This window comes from Danio rerio, chromosome 20 (genome assembly GCF_052040795.2).
Source record: "Danio rerio strain M-AB ecotype USA chromosome 20, GRCz13ab, whole genome shotgun sequence".
Taxonomy (NCBI): domain Eukaryota; kingdom Metazoa; phylum Chordata; class Actinopteri; order Cypriniformes; family Danionidae; genus Danio; species Danio rerio.
The window spans coordinates 45,648,913-45,671,712 of record NC_141040.1 but is presented as its reverse complement, the minus strand read 5'-3'; the positions used below and the strand labels follow the sequence as shown (position 1 = coordinate 45,671,712).

General features: G+C 35.0%; 2 long non-coding RNA genes across 9 annotated transcripts in view; one reads left to right on the top strand and one right to left on the bottom strand.

Annotated features, from left to right (window-relative positions):
• The window catches only part of LOC147832306 (uncharacterized), a 277,320-nt gene that overhangs the window by 95,528 nt on the left and 158,992 nt on the right, over positions 1-22,800 (bottom strand). For 4 of the 8 annotated variants that reach the window (XR_015519097.1, XR_015519099.1, XR_015519101.1 and 1 more), the window contains one exon: positions 3,555-3,696. The exons of the other annotated variants lie outside the window; for them this stretch is intronic. This is a non-coding gene — a long non-coding RNA (uncharacterized LOC147832306). The remainder of the gene's footprint in view (positions 1-3,554; positions 3,697-22,800) is intronic. 8 annotated transcript variants of the gene reach the window in all.
• On the top strand, positions 13,287-15,778 carry LOC147839433 (uncharacterized). Its single transcript, XR_015519124.1, has 5 exons — positions 13,287-13,318; positions 14,115-14,159; positions 14,387-14,534; positions 14,718-14,808; positions 15,259-15,778. It is a non-coding gene; the product is annotated as an uncharacterized LOC147839433 (long non-coding RNA).

Genomic DNA, 22,800 nt, shown 5'->3' with positions numbered 1-22,800 from the left:
AGCTGTGATGAAACGTTCATGCAAAGATGCCCATGGCCTGTAGGAGCGATCCGCAAATGAACTCCATTAAAGTTTCCAAATGGTTTTTCAGGCAGGGGAGCGCAATGAAGCCTGCTCCCAGGTTTTACATAAAAACAGGTAGTTATGGAGAGAGTTATGAAAACAAAAGAGGTAAACAATGAGCTGTTACATCCCATGAGAGCTGTGATGACAGACGCCAACTGGGAGAATGGAGAAATGCAGACTCCCCGCAGGACTTGGGTTTCTCTTTCGCTCTTCAGGTTTCTGTCTCTCCCACGCGCATTCATACACAAACGCAGCGGTTTCGGGCTGACACCTGCTGCTAGTTTTCTAGCTGACTGCTCTGTGAGTCTGCGGAGAAACACATCTGGTGGGAAACGGAGCTCGGCAATGTGATCATTTGCAATCGTGAGCTCGGCTTCATTCTGCAGGGCACCGGGGCTCTAATGAAATCACATGCCGGCTATGAAAACACAGCCCGAAAGGGGATGTAAATGGCTCCTTTCGTGCGTATCTGAAATTGGGAAGACAGCTGGAATGTTTGTTTTTTTCGTTTCGAATGGGTCACGAGGCTTTTGCCATTCACTGTGAAAAACAGTTGCTCAGGTCTACTGCAAAAGCCAGCTATTCTGTATATCAAGCTTCTGAAGAATACATGGATAATGTGTTCAGGGAATTGTTGGATTTTGGTTCATTCACACTGCCAGGGATTTTGCAGAATCTGTGCATACCCTCACACAGAACTAGGCCCACACGGAATATGTGCGTGCAGAAATAAGCAGATTTCCACAGATTTGTGACCAATTATTGAGTCTATTTATATACGTATGTAAATGTGCAGCACGGTGGCACAGTGAGTAGTGCTGACGCCTCACAACAAAAAGATTGCTGGTTCAAGCCCCAGCTTGGTCAGTTAATATTTTTTTGAGGAGTTTGCATGTTCTCCCTGTGTCCTCGTGGGTTTTCTCCCTGTGTTCTCATGGGTTAGGTGAATTAGGTAAGCTAAATTGTCTGTAGTGTATGTGTCTATGTCCTGGTCCTCCATGTTGGGGGTTAAACGTCGGGCTAACAACCCACCTCGTAAAGATTAGATGTTACGAGACATCAATATGGTGCGACTAAATGCAGCCCTGGGAGTAAGTAAGTAAGTAATATTGACTAATATGAAAATATTTATTTGCCATTGGTGGGTTGTGGCTGGAAGGGCATCCACCACGTAAAACGTTCAAAAGCGTTTCGGATAAATAAGGGACCAAGCTGGGGGAAAATGAATGAATGAAGAAATAAAAATGTTCATATGATTTATTTACAATAGAGTTTGTAAATTAATATTTTCTGTTTTTTTTTAGTAGATCTATTATTATATGAAAGACTTGCTTTGTTTAAATAAAAGTTAAAAACTTATATATAATAAAATAAAATAATAATAATTTTCGAAAAAATGTGATACACGATAAGTTTATATTTCCAATACTGCCAAAATCATTACAATCCACAGAACAAAATTCTGTGCTGAAATAGCAAAAAAAAAAAAAAAAAAAAAAACATGTCTGCAGATTCTGTCTGGCCCTACATATAACCCATAAAAAGCACATAAAGACATCTGACATTGGGCTATATCGGTCCGTCAGTCAGCATCTGTCTTACAATCTAATTTCATTCTTGTTAACATTATTTAAAACACCTTGAGTTTACATGAACTAAGAATTAACAATTTTGTTTTCATTAAGTTAGTGATCAAGTCAATTCAGGAGTTATCGCAGAATAAATCCTGACACCTTATTGACACAAAGTGGAGGGCAGTTGGCAACACAGGTTCAATGTGAGATTGTACCCCCGTATACTTTTCTGGAGAGCGAGAATTATGTAGCCAGAGCTACATATGGCTGCATTACTTTAAAACGCTGCAGGGTGGTATGATGCTGTTAACAGCTTCTGTTTCTATTCCTGCTACCAGCTGTCAGCTTTTTTCAGTGTGGACGATGTTCCCGCTGGTAACAGTTTGCCCAGTAGCTCGCCATATATGTCGGCGGACTTAAACGCGGGAGGAGTTGTCCATGAGGACGGGGTTTGAGTCCAGCAAAAATTGGTTCCAGAAAGCAGGTAAAACAAAAGACAAAAAAAATATATATAAATAAATAAACAATTAAATAACAGGGTGAGAATGGGGTAAAAACCTAAAACTTGATAAGAAATCAGGCGGCCACGAGGGCTTTTCTTTTTCTAGATTGCTTTTTAAAACACTGTCAGTTAGGTTTAGGGAAGGGGGTGGACAGTGTTATCAGTCTGCTGGTCAATTTGTCAGTCAGTCAGTCAGTAGACAAAGGCCTCTGATGGATTTATGTGAGAAGAGCAGGCGCGAATGGCACCTGCGATAGATTTGCGGCCACCGGTGGATTCGCGAAATCCAAAACTGCAAAAAAACCTACCTCCTGGGATGTATTTCACGGTGTCCAGAAATGTATACAGGGATACGTATCAATAATGAGCCTGGGTTGGCTGTTGGATAAGACTGAAAGGCTTTATTCTGTGAAAAAACTGTCCTTAATGAGTTTTATCCTGCTTATTGCACAGCTATTTTTCTTTAATAAAACAACTCTTTTTAAAAAACTGATAGAGTTTACACTAAACTGTGCATTATTCAGTCACAAGTTTGCACCAAACAGTCAAAAAACCAAAATGAACAAAAACAAAACCAGCTGAATAAAGCATATACTAAACTACGTATTATTCATTAACAAGACAGCATCAAACACTCAAAAAGCACAGCATGACAAGCAGATACATTTGAATGCAGATATAACATGCATTTGATTATATTCACTGATGGTCAAAGTTCTCGGATAAACCTGTGACAATTAGCGGTTGTTATCTCGGAATAACACCTCGGAATGTTGCAATCAAAATCAGGTATTCCAGACAGTCTTGTAATAACAAACAATCAAGAATAAATAATGTGATACATGTATTGTTAATTGTTTATTCATGTTAGTGAATATATGAACTAACATGAACTAATACAATCTTATTGTAAAGTGTTACAGATGTTTTTATAGCACATGAATCAATTCCCTTTGTAGATTGTGAAGTGAAATATTAGGTAAAGTGTGACCCTTTATTCACCCCCCAAACTTTAAACAACCTATGTGTTGTGGCTGGAAGGGCATCCGTCACATAAACGTATGCCAGAGTAATAGGCGGTTCTGAAATAAATCAGGGACTAAGCAGAAGGAAAGTGAGTAATTGAGTAAACAACCTATTAGGAAAAGGAAATCTAAGGTTAAGACTAGACTGCCCTTCTGAAATCACACCTGCAGTGTTTGTACACAAACTCCCCTGGCTTCCTTCCTCTATCCAATAAATTGACCCATACCTATAAAATCACCCATTCAGCAAGAGATGTGAACATCACATGTCTTCTTGCTCAATAGCAATTAGTTGAACAAACCAGCAAGAGTATCATTGATGGCTTTAGATTGCTGACCTGACAGCGCAGACACATTCATATTCATGCATGAAGAGAATCAGCTCACTTTAATGAATGCATCAGCTGTGGCTCTCAGATTGAAGGATTGCACTGCCAGCCTCAACAGATCTCATGTGTGGAGCTCAGTCAATCCACTTCAGGCCTTTTGCCAACCACCTTGGGATTTCGGACGTCTATTTTTAGGCTGACTGTATAAAACAGAAATTATAAAGACACATTGTTAATTATTTCTAGGAGCGGAGGAGAGCAGAAAATAAATAATAGCCATGATGGAAATTACTGGGGCTGCTGTTCCACATTAATTCACCAGTTGTAATGATTGACTAGGAAAATGCAGAGTTACATAAAAGTAAATAATACTCAAGAAAAAAAAAGTAATATCTGCAGGCTGATGATACAACTCAAAAATAGATTCATAATATTTGCATTATTATTCAAAATTGCAACATTTGGAAGATTCAGGATTGATATAGACCAATAGACATAGCCCAGCAGGAACACAAAATCATAAGCCTAATATTAGGTTAGATTTAGGTCAGGTGACCAAAATTTATTGTCTAGCCAGCGTCTGAGGACAACGTTATTATGATGTCCTAAAACAACGTCAAATTACATTGATATTTGGTTGATTTTAGGTTGTGATGGAAAGTGACCAAAACCCAACGTCTGATAGATGTCATAGTGGTAACGTCTACACAACATCAAGGTTTAACATGATTAGATTTTGATATCTGGTTGATTTTAGATTGGACATTGATGTCGACCTGATGTTGGGCTCTGACATCAACCCAATTTTAATATCCGAACAAAATCCAACGTTCCCACGACGTTGGAGTACAACGTCAATGTGACATCATTTTGGCTTCCTGTGTCTGCTGGGAGGTGACCACTATTCCATTTCTAGAAAACACTATATAATATATAGTACACACACGGTGGGGGAAAACTTTTTTTAACTGGGAATAATATTTCTAAAGGAGCTGTTGAGGTGGATTTGAACCAGATTTTGGTTAAAAAAAAACTAAACAATTCAAAACAAACAAACAAAAAAATCTAAAATAGTTATGTGTGATAACAATGGAATGATACAAGGAGAAATGACTGTACTCATTCATTCATTCATTCATTCATTTTTTTTTTTCGGCTTAGTCCCTTTATTAATTCGGAGTTGCTACAGCAGAATGAACATGCAAACTACAAAATTGCACTCTATTGTGGTTATATCGTGTTCTGAACTGCCACTTTTGCTCAAATATAAAACTCATCATTGCATATCTTTGCGATGTGACTATTACAGATGCATACATTGCAAAATCGATGCTGCAATGACATATTGTGCAGCCCTGATATATATATATATATATATATATATATATATATATATATATATATATATATATATATATATATGAGAGGGAGAGAGCGAAAGTGAAAAAGAGAGAGAGATTGTTAAAGTTTGGTTTATAGGTTATATTAAATGTAACATCATTGTGAGGGAGCCAAAGGTGACTACATGGAGGCAGAGTAAATCCAAATTCTGGAGGTTTATTAAACAAACAGCAAACATTATTCACAGAAAAGATCATAGTTGAGAACGGGCAAAGTCAAACAAACAAGAAGGCAGTCCAAATGGCAATAAAAGCGGAGTCTGAATTCCAGTAGTCAAAAAGCAATATATATATATTATTTTTTATATTATGAATTTTATATTATTTCAGTTTAAACAAGGTACTTGATGCTGCATGCTCTCAGGGGAAAGCTTATAGAGTTTTCACAATTAATTAGAGCTGGAAAATCTCTGGCTTCCAGCAGCTGCTTCAGAAGTCAATATGATTACCCATTTTACACTGTAAGCTTTTACAGCAAAAGCATCATTCAAGTATTGATCTCAACATCCGGAGAGAAGGTTAATTACCCTTCATCTTAATTGTCCTCTCGGCCAGATCGAGCGTTCATATCAGATGTTAATTGATTTCTTTTTTTTTTATCTATGTTTTATGTTTATCTTGTCGTGGGTTTTTACAGAATAAGACTAACGTGAAAAGTAGAGCTCCATTAAAATCTATTGTAGAAACGTCGAATGAAATGGTTTTAGCTTTCAAGCATTTTCAGGCAGCTCAATATCAGGCTATTAAAAATAAAAGGACATCTGCAATCCTTTCCTGACAAGACCAATATTAACACTTCTCATGCAATCTATTTAGATTATACTGCCAAAAATATAGTAAAAAGTGCATTTATTTACCTATTAAACTAACTTTAACAATCTCTCTTTTGCTCTCACTCTCATTTATATATATATTTATATATATATCAGGGCTGCAAAATATATCATTGCAGCATCGATATTGCAATGTATGCTTTCGTAATAGTTGCATCGCACAGATATGCTATGTTGAATTAGGATTATATTTGAGCAAAAGTTAACTAAAATAGAGTGCATTTTTATAGTTTGCATGTTTTTAAGGCTTGAGAGAGATTAAAGTATTCAAGCATAAGACCCTTTGCCAATTGGAAGTTTAATAAAGAATAATTTTACTGCATTATTTTTTACAGTAAAGACTTTGCAGTGTAATGTTTACATTTATATGTACAAAACCACAAAGGATGCACAGCTTATTTCACCTTCATCTTTGCTTTATTGTATTTATATGTGCTTTTAATTTGTCTATTATTATGAATCATTTACTTTCCTACAGAATCTTCCCAATCAATCAAAATCAATACATTTGGTAACCCTTCAGGGACCAATGCTCACTATTACATAATTGCTTATTAACATGCATGTTATGGAGATATCAGAGTTCATTATTATTTATAAACTAAAAATTCAGCATGATCTGATTCTACATCCCTAACCCAATATCTAAACGTCCCTAATATAGAGTAATAAACAGAATATTAGGAGTTAGTTAATTGAAACAAAAGTAAATGGTTTACTAATAGCAAAAAGTTGAAAATAAAAGTTGACTATAAATTCTTTCGAAATAGCGCTATTAAATCATTTGGTAAAACTGTAGATACAGTATATCACAAGACATATCACAAAAAAAAATTAGTAAAATATCGCAAAGTCAGATTTTTCCAATTTTGTGCAGCCCTAATACATATGTGATGACGTAATGATGTTTATATTATTCAAATTATGTATACTCTATAGATGTATAATGTGCTTAATGATTGTATGTTCATGCTTTGTTAATAATTAACTTTTTATTAATGCATTCATATGTAGTCATATAAGGTTAGGTGACGAAGCTGCATGACGTTTTGTTAATAAAGCTGAATAATAAGATTTAGAAGTGTTAATTTGAATAGCTTAATAATCATTTACTTTATTACTCAGGATGATGTTAAAAAACACCTACTACTCCTACTGTCTATTGTAAATACTGCAGTACTTAATTTAGCATTGAAAAATATTCATTAACAAACTATGGAAATACAATCATTAAGCACATTATACATGTGCTTATAAGTTAATAATGCAGCAATTGTTGATGTAGTTATAAACTGCTTACCAATGTCTATTAATGTAGAGTATTTGCTATTAATGTAGAGTCTACTAATGTAGAGTTAATGCTTGACAATGATGAATTAAGTTATTATAAAGTGTTGTCCATATTGTATACAATCTCTTGTATCATTTAGACAGTTATAATGTGTTTATTACTTTGATATTTACATATCTAATGATCTAAACTGTCTGTTTTTATAGATTTCTCCTTTATAGTGGTTTCATGCTTGCATAATTCACAACACTGCTACTTGATTTTATTTTTGCTTTCATTTAATGCAGTATTTCCTGTTGTAATTCTAATACATTGTCTTTTACATAAAATTTAAACAAAAATACTAATTTAACAACCATAAGAAGTTTAAAGGGCATTCAGCCTTAATGTTTGTGTCTTTAGTTGCTGATTAGCTGGAATCTTAAAGCATTAAACAGAAAGATACTAATTTACGTAATTTATTCTTTGGAAAACATCACTAGATTCCTGTGGCTGAAGAAAAAAAACTCATTCTGCTTATACATTTTATTTTGTTCATTGCATTAATTCAGTTTATAAGGCAAATGTACTGAAAATCTCTATGAGTGTTTGACAGGATAATGAAAGGATAATGTTCCTGTTTTTATTTTTTTTAGACGCTCAGGGTTAAAGTGTGAAAAAGAAACACATGCATTAATTTTAAATATAAATATAGCTCTGGAGCCAAAACATGTTTCATATTAGCAAACCTGATAAGCATACTAAATAAGCACATTCTTGTTTGCATTAGATTATGATGACAGTCTGCACTTTTCTTTTACGCATTTGAGGTTGTGCATTAAAATGCACGTATATATCAAGAGCATCAGTGAGATGGCATCATCCATCTTCATTATAAAGCAGTTTGCTTATGAAATATATACTTTTCATACATTTTTATTAAACAAGAGATACATGTACAATTTCCACATTTAAGTACTCAACGATTTCCTTTCGAGCTCATGGTAATGTATACTTTTGTCTTTTAAATATAATAAAGACAAAACTACAGAGCATGCAGTATGAAAATGAACAAATAAAAAGAAAAGGATGTATTTGTTTTTGCTAGTAATAACCTGTATAATAAAGGTTTTCTGAATTGCTTCATATCATGTAGGGATGAAGGGTAATCAAAACAGATTATCTTCAATATTCAATAAGATAAATAAGATTATCTTATGCTTGTGTCGGTGATTTGAGAACGTTAAAAGGATATTTAACACAAAATGTTTTTCATGTCTCACTCTAATATTGAATCTGTAGGGGATAAATTGATAGAACAAATTATAAAATGATAAAAAACACAATAAAATAAAATACTGAGCGAAAAAATCATGAAGATATCTAACAAACGATAAAACAATACTGTATAATGAAAGATAAAATGAGAAATGAAACGATATAACAATAAAAAGATAGAACAAATGATACAGTGCTAGAACGATATTACAAACTATAAAACAATAGAATAAATAGTAAAAAGAATGATAATATAATAGAACGAACAATAAAATGAACGATAAAATGATAGAATGAACTATAAAAGATAAAACCAACGACAAAACGATAGAATAAATGATAAAACATAAATACAATAGAACGAAAGATAGAACAATGATAGAAGGACGATAAAACAATAGAAAAAACAATAAAATGATAGAACGAACAATAAGACGATAGAAGGATTGATAAAACCATAGAATAAATGATAACAATAAACCAAACGATAAAATTATAGAACGAACAATAAAACAATAGAACAAACAATAGAAAAATAGAACGAAAAAATGATAGAATGTTAAAACAAAAGAATGAAAGATAAAACTATAGAAGTAGCAATAGAAAGAAAGATATAATAATAGAACAAATGATTAAATGACCAAACAAACTATAAAACAATAGAACGAACAATAAAACAATTAATCGATTGACAAAACGATATAACAAATGTTAAAACAAAAGAACAAACAATAAAGCAACTTAACGAACACCAAAGCAAAACTAATGCTAAAACAATTGAACAATGACAAAACAATAGAACAAAAAATAAAATGATAGAACGAATAAAAAGACAACGGAATGAACGATAAAACACTATAAAGAACGATAAAATGACATAACAAATTATAAAAAGTTAGAATGAACAATACAATGATAGAACACAAAAGATAAAACAATAGAACGAATATTAAAACGATAGAACAAATGATAAAACGATAGAACGAATGATAACAATAGAATGAATAATAAAACAATAGATCGAATGATAAAACGATAGAACTAATGATAGCAATAGAATAAACAATTAAACAATTAGAACAAATTAGAACGAATAATAAAATGATAGAATGAATAAGACAACAGAATAAACAATAAAATATGATAAAACGATAGAACGAACGATAGAAACAATAGAATGAAAGATAAAACAATCTATAAAATGATAGAATGAACGATAAAAATCATTCGTCATATCGTTCATTATATCGTTTTATTATTCATTCTATTGTTTTATTGTTCATTCTGTTGTCTTATCATTCATTCCATCATTTTATTGTTCATTCTAACATTTTATCCCTCATTATATTATTTTAAATTTGATCAATATTACAATTAAAAGATATATTGTATAAAATATCTTAAAATACATGTTTTTATGTTTATTTATTCATTCATTTTCTTTCGGCTTGACCGCCAGCTATTCTGGCATATGTTTTATGCAGCGTATGACCTTCCAGCCACAACCCAGTACTGGGAAACACCCATAAACTCTCGCATTCAGACACACACTCATACACTACGGCCAATTCAGTTCATTCAATTCACCTAAACTGCCTTTCTTTGGACTGTTGGGAAAACCGGAGTACCCAGAGGAAACCCACATGAACAGGGGGAAAACATGCAAACACCACACAGAAATTACAACTGGCACAGTCAGGACTCAATCCAGCAACCTACTTGCTGTTAGGTGACCGTGCTAACCACTGAGCCATTGTGCCTCCTCTTTATATATTCATACATTACATTAATTTCAATTCACACACATATTAGTAAGACATGCTTTGAACAACATAAGGGTAACTAAATTATGAAACCTTAGAAAAAAACTTTCGAAAGCATGCGTTTCTGTGACTTTACGTGTATCTATTTTTGCAACATGTAAACGCCGTGAGAAGAAACGACTAGCCCAGATAAAGCCAGACTAAATATGCAGGACATCAATGACTGTTGATTAGAGCTTCAATGCATCTCTGGTGCAAAAACACAAGACGTGCACAGCTGGACAACAACAGCTCTGAGTCTGATCAGGGCAGGACTGTGATCTGCCAGCGGTTCCTGCCATCTGTTCTGCTGTATGTGGGTCACTTTAATCCTGCGTCAAGAGGACACGACATGCAAGACACCTCAAAAATGGCAAAGGCTCAAGTTGTTTTTCTCCACTAGACCTGACTTTACCCCCTGAAACCGCTGGAGATGTGCAAAGGGTTTCAGCCAACTCGTATCATGCCAGCTTCACTTAAACAACCTGCTGATTAATGCCTGAATTCAATTAGCCTGATTTCACCTCATCAGTCAAGACGGATTGATATCAAAACTGCTGTCACGTCTGCAGGGTTCACCCCGTCATATCAGATGGGACACTTCATTTTATCATTTGATTAGGTCAGGTTTGCTCATTTGCATTCACCATCAAAACGGAGACTGTGCATGATTGTGGTTTTTACTATAGCTGTGGATGAACTGTTGATATTTAATCAACGTTAAAGGGGTAGTTCTCCCAGAAGTGAAAAACAACGTTAAACTATTTAAGCTATTCAAGATAAGTTTTAAAGATTTTAACTAAAATCAAGGTTCTAAAAATAAAATCGAAGTCAGTGCTGTTAGCTGTTGTGAAAAATATATATATATACAGTACTGTGCAATTGTTTTAGGCCAACTTTAAATCTGTTGTTATAAATGTAATTTTTTTATTATTATTTTTATTTTTTATTATTGAGATTTATACAGGGTAAATACATCATCTTTCAGTTAATATGTGGTTTGTTAGGAGAGGAGTTAGGTTAGGTTGGAGCTTGAACTATCTTGGTTTAATCGTTTAAGATTCCGAAAGAATGTTGGAGAGATGCTATTTCATAGTTTGAGCTGTATTTGTACCAGTGTTGTTACCATAGACTGTAAAAGATCTTAATGTAGTGTCTGGGATATCACCCATTGGTTTCTAAATAGTGCAAATGAAGCTACAAGTAGGCGTGGCCAACCGACGCCATTTTGTTCACATGTAATCGTGTCAACCATGGGGGGAACCAAAAAAGGGCAAAGAAGCAGAGTGTGAGTGAAGCTACAAATGCCTGCTTGTTTTTCTTTCGAAGAAACGCTTACTTCATTACCACATTTGTTTGTGTTCTGAACACTTGTGCTCGACTGTATGCTTTATTAATGATGTGTTTAGTCTTTTAAAGCTGTCACTCAATTGGCCACGCCCTTAATTAAGCAGACTTAATTTATCTTAATATAAATGAAATGGATGAGCTATAAATAAAAAAACATCACCCCCTTAACAGTTGTCTTGAAGGGTAACATTAGCTTTATACACCAAAATAATTTTTGCTGTAAACACATTTTTTCTTCTGTAAAGTTGGCCATTTTAACATTGGGGTCAATAGAAATGTGCTCTATTATGGAGCCAGGACTAACAGAATTTCGATGAATTACAGTTTCAGTTATTTCCGTATTAGCTTCATGAAGGAGAGCGGGATGTTGCCGATTGGTTGTTACAAATGTTGTCTGAGTTAATGAAACTGTGAAGGTTGAAAAGTACAGTTTTAATCCATTATGCCAGTGGTTCTCAAACTGTGGTACGTGTACCACTAGTGGTACGCAGGCTTCCTTCTAGTGGTACGCGGAGGAATGAAATATGTCATGTTCATGCTACACACATTTGAAAATTTATCAAAAATGATGAATATAATATGCCGTTTATGACATATAGCCTATATTTCCGAGGTAATCTGTGACGTTTTTTTAACTGTGCAGAGTTGTAGCTGCTTTACTGGGCCTACTACGGTACTGTATTTCAATACTGCTAATTTTTGGTGGTACTTGGAGAGACAATTTTTTTCTGAGGTGGTACTTGACAAAAAAAAGTTTGAGAACCACTGCATTATGCCATTCCTTCTGGAAAGGACTTCAGTGATAGTTGAAAATTCAGCATGAAAATGATCTGCAAATTGCAGTGAAATCCTATTTGGAGAATGAAAACAGCTGATGAAACAGGTCATGAAATGGCCTCCACTGGGTCCAGACCTGAATATTATAGAGAAAGTGTAAGATCACCTGAACAGAAAAAAAAAGAAAGATATGACTCTCTAAACCTAAAGAAGAACTCTGGAAAGTGCTAAAAGCAGCCTGATATTACACAGCACATTATTTCAGAAAATGTCAGAACAATTAGAACAAAACAGTTCAAGCTGTGCTTGCTGCCAAGGTGAGCCACATTAAACATAGACCTTTGCTTGAAGAGGAAATGTTGTGCTGTTGTTGTTTTTTTGTACATTCATTCATTCAATTTCTTTTTAGCTTAGTCCCTTAATTAATCAGAGGTTGCAACAGCGGAATAACCCACCGACTAATCCAGCATATGTTTTACGCAGCGGATGCCCTTCCAGCTGCAGCCCATCACTGGGAAACACCTATACACTCCTATTCACACAAACACACCATGGACAATTCAGCTCACTCAATTCACCTATACCGCATGTCTTTGCATTGTGAAGAAACCGGAGCATCCGGTGAAAACCCATGCAATCTCGGCGCGATTGTTTTGGCGTGGATCCGAGCACAATTGGTGGATTCACATATGCCAAATAAACTGCGCTAACAGGGCAAACGGGACAGGTTTTGAAACAAAAGTCTAGGTGTGAAAGTTCCCTAAAATTTAGAAAACAATGAATTGCAGTGAAGATAGTTAAACTCGTTAACACATTACACTCTTTGTACACTGTTATCCCTAAAGTTGTATTAATTCAAAATACTTGGATTCAATAAACATAAATACCAACTTTTTTGCTCAGTTACTCAATTTGTTTAGTTTATTGTACGATTTGCATGATATTTTTGATTCTACTGGAATGTTTAAATTGAATGCACTTAATAAAGCTTATTTTAGTCCATTGGTAAAGGAGTGATGTGCAAGGGGAAATGTGATTGGCTCTTTGACTTTGGGCTGACGTCACTGGTGAATACAGAGTGAGCGCGCATTTTCTAATGGCTGCTGATCACTGTGAGTACGATTTCATACTTTAGTCTCAAACAGTCCACATTGTTTTCCTTTAATAAACAAAGTATGTAACCGTTAGCAAGAAAACCACATGTAAGATTAAGCTGTGTCCGACGTTAGGATCATGTTATTGTTCCGGTCAATCGCAACCGCCATTGCCATACAGCTCTAAGACGTAAAAAGTGCAAAGACGTGCATAATAGGATCATGATATCGACCATATATTATGTAAAAAAAAGTTAATGTAAGTTTTGCCTGTGTTAGCGTGTTCATTTATGCCACGTTATAACCGATCACGGCCGCCGCATTTCATCTATATAACTAACGTTACAGTTACTGTACGTGAAAACATGCTTTATGAGGTCGTCACGTATAAAGTTTAATATTGATGCTGTATTCGATGAGTCATCCGCGTTATCTGTTGTGTAAAATGATTATTTTTTCAGTGGTGGTTATGTATCGTCAGATGTTTAGCATAACATTAACCTGAGCTGTTTTTAACGTTTTTTTTCTGTAAGTGAAGTATTAACTGACTAGAATACATTGAGATTTGCCCCTTTCTTCGGAAATACGAATTCATGTTAGTTGGCAGTTTTTAAAGATATGCAACCTCGTGCTCATCAGTCTTAGCAAGTGAATTTTCAGTTAATTAGAATGAAAGCTACATAAATAATTGACTGTAGCTCTCTAATTCTTTTGATTAACAATAGCTGTTTTTGGGAAATTTGGAGATAACAGATCAAAATATGTAAATGTGTTTTGTCAGCTAGTAATCTAATGTATATTTTTGTAACTGTAGATTGCAGAAAGATCAAAGCAAGGCCAACCAGGATGAGATGAAAATGTAAGTATTGCTCATTTGCTTGTGACAAAAGATGGTACTTATTAAAACATTGCAGATTTAAACATGGGAGCTATGCAAAAAGCCAGCCATTTCCATGCATATATCAGGAATGCATTTGTAATTAAACGAGTACAGTATTGTTAAACATGATAACATGCTAATTTGACAGTTGTTTAATTTTGACATTTCTCTGATGTTAATGAACTTTTTGTATTTTACTACTACAGGTGTATCAAGAATTCAACCAGATAGTGTGAAGGAATCTTAAGCAAGAATTATACTGGTCTCTTGATCATCACCGCCCACAGCTGATTCAGATCTTCAGGTCAAAGAGAGGATTCACAGGACAAATTTTATCTTCTACAAAGTATCAAGGTTTGTGTATGCCATTGTTTGTACCTGCCTTTGATATAAATTGATGCCATTGTGTGCTGAATTCTGAAATTTATATAATTACTTTAGAAATCCTCAGAAACAGACACTAAATTTTAATACATGAAAATGCCCTTTCACTCATGTTGACAAATGATACAATGTTGTTTCTCTGCAACACCTCAGGCCTCTGACCTCACTGACATGCCATGTGTTGCCATTTGAGTGCTTCCAGTAGTTGTTGGTGATGACCCAACAGTTCTTCAAAGCATGTTTTGTAAGTATCATTAATAAATGTTTTTGTATATTAATCTAAGTTTTTTTTTGCATTCTGTTTCTTAATGTGCATTTATGTTAGCAATAACAATAAATAAATCACCCAAGCAATGTCTTATTGTAGTTCATTAATAAATAGAATAATGTTCAATTTGAATTCATTTTATAACTCCTTTGAAACTCTAAAATGATAAGTAGAATAACATAAAATCTTTAGTAATTTAATTATATCAAATCTTTTTATGCTGTATGCAATGACTTGTATACAAAAATATTTTGTAGTATTTTTATATTTTATATATCATTGAATACTGGATATGTTTGGGTATACAATTAACAAATTATGCTTGCATACAACTAAAAAACATTACATACAATTAATATATATTAAAATCAAATGTACACCTCTAAGATATATTTATGTTATCTATTTATTGTTGTCCGGCTTCAGATGATGGAGACTCAAATCAACATGTGCCCGTTGGAATTCTTAACCGAGAAAATGAAGATGTGGCTCTGCAACCCCTGTCCTTCCACCTCCACCCATCCTCTGTGGGAATCATCTTGGAGGGAAATGTTGTAATGGACAATATAGACAATATACCCCAGGCCAAGTGTCTTTTTGGATCAACCTATGCACTGCACCTAGGCTACACAAAATGCATGGACAATACCCTCCTTTTTATTCAACAAGTTTGGGTAAGAAGAAGCTGAAGGGTAAGATTCTGGCTGTTAAAAATCAACTTGTCATGTAAACTGGTACAGAAAAGGCATGTTCCTTCAGGCTTGCTGTCCTAACTGTGAGATAAAAAAAATTAAAACTATGCTTTAGTTTTTGGCAAGTGTAAATATTCCATAATGTTACAATGTAATAATATCCTGTGGTTGTTTATTATTTGGATATGTTTGTAAAAATGTTTGTAAAAATAAGATTTATAACAATAAATATTGACTAATTGTTATACAAGGCATTTTCTTGTTTTGTCACTTGTTTCGGAGTGATATTTCTAAATGATTTTTTAAAAAGTGTAAAGTTAATTTTTATTCTTTGTCCTTGTTTGTAATTAGGGGTATTTTCATTAAATCATTTATTGTGAATAGCTAAGGTTAAAATTATTTCTGTCATAACATTCAGGTCGAGATTTTATGTTTTAAGTTTATACAGGTTGATTGAACTTAAAAAATTTATGGAAACTCGCTGCCCTAAAAAAGCTAATTTCGTCTTGTTGAAAAAACAATACTTTTTAGGTTTATTGTACCTAAGATTTCAATAGTGTTGTACTAAAAACCTTTATTTCAGTCAACTAAATATTTAATCAAATGCATTTGAAATCTTAAGTACAATAAACTTAAAAAGTATTGTTTTTTCAACAAGACGAAATTAGCTTTTTTAGGGCAGCGAGTTTCCATAAATTTTTTAAGTTCAATCAACCTGTCCGGGCTTACAGTGTATATATATTAAAAAAGCCAGAGCCTATAAAACAAGCACAGTATAATCTTGAAGGCAACATTGATATAATCTCTCATTAAGACCCCCTGCCATTATCAGATGCTTCGGTAATGAATCTGACAAATCTGAGAGATGGATTGTCTTCTATTCGCGGCACCTGCAGAGATTTTCATCAGTCTTTGTCCAACGATAAGACACAAACAGCGATGTCAGAAAAACCAATTAACCAATTAATGGCTGTGTTTATCGTTCAGTCCATTCCTGCTAAAGCCCAGTGGATCAATACAGAACACAGAAGCCTTTCTAAACATGTTGTTTATGTTCTCAATTCAGTTTCGCCAGGCGCCTGATATTACTCCCATCAGTAGTCCAAATAACCTAGAATGACTTGTCACATTTCTCCCCCTCAGACATCATCTTTATGTTGCGGATGGTGATCTTGTGGCCAGAGAAGTGCCTCTCTGGAGAGTAACTGGCTCTTTTCCCAGACAGTCGACGTCTGGGCTTCTGTTGCTGAATTCAGTTTGAGAGAGCTTTAAAAGACCAAATGAAGAAATAAAGAGCAAAGCACATCTATGCTAGCACATTCAAAACCAAATTCAGAATACAGTTATATTTACATTTAAGAACACAGGGCTAACAAATTTCAAATGTATAGCACTCAAAAAAAATCAACTAGGCATGTATTGGATTTACAAAATAAAAATTTGTCAGATTGAAAAGAACAAATCAAGTTTACGTATGTTAAATGATTAATTTATGTTATTTAAAACTGAATCAAGAAATAATCCAATGAATTAGATCAGAACATGTTGATTCAATGAGACTGAAACACTTCAAATCGACAACTCTCACTCTGGAGAGTCACTTCGCACATATCAGTAGGTGGCGGTAGTGCGTTTGGATGTCACTATACGAAAACAACAACAAGAAGTATCACCGCGTGTTTTCGGCACAGTTTGGGAATTGGTTTTCCCAAGAGCTTGAATGTTATGCATGTTATGTTGTTGGCTATATGTTTCCTATACATTTTATACTTTTACATTTTGAATAGGAGTACCAAAGTGAAGAAAGCTGTTTAAACTCAATTGGAAAAAAAATGATGTTAACGTCCTACAGGTATTGCTTGGAGATCAGTTTTCTTAAGAGCCAAGGTTATTTTGTTGGCTAAATGTACCTTATACATTTTATATTACATATTACAATTTTGAATATTATATAACATTTTGTATCAGAATATTAAAGAAGAAATTTGTTTAAATGTGATTGGTTATAATAAAAGAAATATATATATATATATATATATATATATATATATATATATATATATATATATATATATATATATATATATATATAAAACATGTTTTCTGTCCTTTTTGTGTTGATTTACTTAATTTTAAATCTTGCTTCATAGTATTGTCATTTAAATAATGTAATTTAAGCAACAGGGCGAGGCAGTGGCGCAGTGGGTAGCACGTTCGCCTCACAGCAAGAAGGTCGCTGGTTCGAACCTTGGCTCTGTTGGCGTTTCTGTGTGGAGTTTGTATGTTCTCCATGCCTTCGTGTGGGTTTCCTCCGGGTGCTCCGGTTTCCCCCACAGTCCAAAGACATGCGGTACAGGTGAATTGGGTAAGCTAAATTGTCCGTAGTGTGTGTGTGAATGTTTCCCAGATGGGTTGCGGCTGGAATGGCATCCGCTGCGTAAAAAACTTGCTGGATAAGTTGGCGGTTCATTCCGCTTTTTTTTAATAAAGGGACTAAGTTGACAAGAAAATGAATGAATGAATTTAAACAACAATATTGAACAAGAAATTTACTTTCTAAGACATAATTTTGTTAATGTAAAGCTTTAGTGTTACATTGAGTAAATTAGAATCATTTTAAGTAGAATAACACAATACAAACATTGAGTCAATTAGTTGCAAAGAAGTTAGACTGACACATTGAAACCATGTTTTATCTACAAATGTGCTTTGGGTTCATACAACATGTTCAAAGCAGTTCAGGTTTACTTGATTGGATTAGATGCATAAAGGGTGCCAGGATTAAATCATGTTCATTCAACATTTTTTTTTGAGTGTATTATGTACTGTAAGGTTACTGGAGGTGGGGCGAATTAGTAAAGTTTTCAGATGGGTGAATGTAAAAGTTTATTTAAATTTAATTTCAATTGTATTATTTCATTTGAAGCTACCACTTTTTATGGAGTGTATCCCTTTTTCAGAATTAAGATAAGTCTTTCTTGTCTCCAGAATGTGTCTGTAAAGAATCAGCTCATCTGATTATTTATTATACCTTTAGAATGTTGAAATTTTCTGCTCTGAACACATTATAGCTGTTTTTGTTGCCATTGCCTTTAATGCTAATTCTCTCTGCCCACCGTTCCCACCTACCTGTGAGAGTGTGTCTCTAAATCGGCTGCTTCAGATAAACAGCACAGTGACAGACAGGACGGAAGCAGATCTCACATAATGTTTGTGAGAAATACTACAGAACTTTCCCAATGATTATTATTTGATGTATTTGTTGTGGAGTTGCAATGATGAGTAATTGAAGCATCTTCTTTTATAATTGTACCGATGCTGTGGTGATACAGTAAAAACGGTAACTGTTTTAAAACCGTTTAAACTTGTAAAACACATTTTTGATCACATTTGATGATGATTGATGATTACAATGAGCTCAACAGATCTTTTAATCCCAGTTGCTTTGTGCACGTCCTGTCTTGTTCATATGATTATACACGTTACTACGGAGACATGTTAATACACAGCTCAGCCTGTTATTGTGGCCTGTTAGTGGGCCTCAAAATGGGAGGGATTTGGATCCTATTTTAACGTCAGGAAATTAAAAAAAGAGACATTGTCTATCACGCTAATATGATTGTGAACACACTATACCTACACACAGTTCTGTCCAAACAGCTTAAAACAGCTTATTTTCATCATAGGTGCCCTTTAATTTAACTTTAAACCAAACAATACCACCAAATCCGCCCCTAACTTTACCCGTATACCACCTCAATAGCACCATAAGCTTTATTGTAATATCTTTTACAATATAAACACATTAAGTACACTGTACTTTTTTAAAAAGTACCTAATAAAGGCCATTTAGTATAAAATAGGATGCAGTTTTAATTTTATTGCATTACAATAATTTGTACAATCAATTGTCATTTAAATTAATGTAGAGAATTATATAGTTTGTCAGTAGTGATTTGTTTACAAAATCACTTATTTAAAAAAATAAAAAATAACATAACGTAAAAAATATCATTTATTCATTCATTCTCGCTCGGCTCAGGCTCTAGTTTCACAGGTCACCTCTGCGGAATGAACTGTCAAAAATGTATTACACTAACACAAACATTAACATTTTCAACTTTGAGAATAACTCTACATTTTTGAGCAATGAATCAACATATTATTTTGTAGTTGAAAATTAAAAAAAATAAAAAGTACAATAATATTTAATTTATATTTTACTATATTATATTTAAATATATTTTACTATATTCTCTGTTTCCACCTGGGGATACTCATCCCGAGGCCTCTAGAGAACGTACAGCACCATTAATGTAATCCAAGACCTGTGGAGAAATGACTCCAAGGTATCCATAATCATGGACCTGGCTTTATACTAAGCAGATGCTGAGGCAGTCATGGGGAAGCGTAAAGCATGAGACTGATTTCTTAAAGGCCCTAGTGACAGTTGAGTCACTGTTGCCGCTTGGTTTGGGATTTGTGGAGCTGCGCATCGATGGATTTGCACTTCAGTTTTTAGACTTCCAGCAGTGAAAATTGAACCACACTGAACTGAACTTAAACTCTGAAAACTGGACTAATCAGTTTTGATTTACTAGAACTCATATGTTAATCTGCTTTGACACAGTTTATGGTGTAAAAGCGCTATAGAAATAAATGTGAATTGAACTGAATTTATAATAAAATAAATAAACTATTAATTAACATAAGACACTTTCAAAAACAAAATGTCCACCCATCCATCTATCATTTTTCTATTGTGAAGACATCTTTCTGTTGCGAAATGTCAGTTAAGCACCTTTGCTTTAACGACATTTTCAATTTGCATAATGAAACTTTACTGCATGCAGTATATGGAGACCTCATTGATTCCTAAGAGGGAGATCTGCTGTGCCCTCCATATAAACCGCTTTAACTGCTTGTACTGTCTGCATGCAGTTGAGTGTGCATGTTTATGCAACTGTAATCTTCCTGTTGCATTCAGCCTAATCTCAGTCTTTTCCATTTCAGCCAGTGGTTTAAAAAAAACATGAGGCGTTTTGGAGTCCATTCGGCTTTTTTTTACTCATTATATTTCTAAACATTGTTGGCAGTTCCAGAGCCTTATCTCATTCTCCAATTCCCGCAGGAGGCTTTTTTTCTACCAAAATAAGCATTTGCCTTCACTTGCGAGAACATGTCAGCCATAACAGCTCTGTATTTGCGACCTCCTGAAATCAGCGTCGCTCTAAATACCTTCGCCCGGGTACGACTGCGAACTGAACGGCATGTAAATAGGGGTTGTGTCAGCGTAGAGAACAGATCACAGCGACTAACTGCATGGAAACAGAGACATACTGTAGAGGTTCACATTAGCATGGTGAAGAAATGCTGGAGCCATTCGCTTCAGATTATGAAAGATAGTGTGTGAAAAGGACATTAGCACAGCTCTATGTGTGTGTGTGTGTGTGTGTGTGTGTGTGTAGACCATTCACGATGAGCTGTATTCAGCTCAAGCTTTATCACCACAGAGTTATTGAAGATGCTGCTGGAAGTGGCTCTCAATATCCCTCGTAAAACAGTATTTATGTCTCAGTCTTTTGGGATTGCACTTTCTTTGTGGTGAATTTAAAGGCTGAGTTGTACCAAATGCATCTTACTGCCAGCAGGGAAAGCAAGAATCGATGGCTGACAGGTTGGAGGACTTTATTTTTTTTAAATGATTTCGTTTGCAATTATTTTTCACTCTCATTTGTCACATATGCTGATGTCCTGTTGTGAGGCAGAGCTGCCATGGATCGAACTTATTGGTCCAGCACGCCCTACAGAAGCTGAATTGGATTGTGATTTGGGGAATTTTGAGGCCAGGCCAACAGCTTGATGTCTTTATCAATGCTCCTCAAATCATTCCCAAAATATGTGTGCATTGTGGAAGAATGCATTGTGCTGAAAGAGGCCAATAGCACCAGGGAGGACCACAGTTATGAAAGTGTGTACAGTATGTCTAAGCCAATAATTATGCAACTAGCATTTATACAAATGTATTATCCACATCAAAGTCTCAATCCACTACACTCAATATTGCTTAAAAAAGTCCACATGAACCAGAAGTTGCAACTTTTGAGTGTGTTGATGTACTTTCAACGTACACCGAATGTTGATTAGGGGGCGGGGCTTTCTTTTGCACATCATTCCCTAATAGCAAATTAAAAGTATAAAAGGGTGTGGTTAAGAAAATGAATATACAGTTAATATGGAAGCCCTAATAATAATAATAATAATTAATTCCCTACATTTATATAGAACTTTTGTGGGCACTCAAAGCACTTTACACATAGCAGGGAATCTCCTCATCCACCTGGATGACGTGACAGCAGCCATTTTGCACCATACCGCACAGCGCACACCAGCTGATTGGTGGAGAGGAGACAGAGTGATGATGCCAATTATGATATGGGGAGGGTTAGGAGGCCATGATGGACAGAGGCCGGTAAGCATCCCGCCCCCCGCGGGCTCCGGCAAGCAGAGGCGTCACGCGGCAGACGAGAACCCCCGCGATGTGCCATTTTTTTCCCGCGGCCCCTCCGGGGGGGTCAAAACCGCGAAAAGGCCCGAGGCAGACACGGCAGGGGGAAAAAGGATGCCAGGGTTAAACCCCTTCTCTTCTAAGGACATCCTGGGATTTTTAATGACCACAGAGTCAGGACCTCGGTTTAACGTCTCATCCGAAAGACGGCGCTCACTGAGCAGTATAGAGTCCCCATCACTACACTGGGGCATTAGGACCCACACAGACCGCAGGTTGGGCGCCCCCTGCTGGCCCCTCTAATACCACTTCCGGCAGCAACCTAGCTTTCCCATTTGGTCTCCCATCCAGGTACTGACTGGGTGCAGCCCTGCTTAGCTTCAGTGAGCGACCATGTGAGAGTTGCAGAGAGCTAGTTGCCCTCAGCTTGAAGCACCACCACTCCAAACATAGAAGTGGTCAGACTTTGATTGAAGATTACCAAACTTATTTTAAATTTGATTAACCCCTTCAGGCATAAATCATGTTTCAAATTTCAGAAAAAAATGTAAAAGTATGTTTTCATCGTTCTTGAGCCTCCTATAAATAAGACCAAATTATAATACTAAAAATTCAACACCCTTGAAGTATATTTATTTTTTGTCCATTTCAATAAATAGAAGGTCAAAACAGTTGTTTTTCCCGAACATAAAAAAAAACACATGATTGCTGGTATAATCTTGAAATTTATTTTCAAAATCACAAACATTAACATTGTAACATTTTACT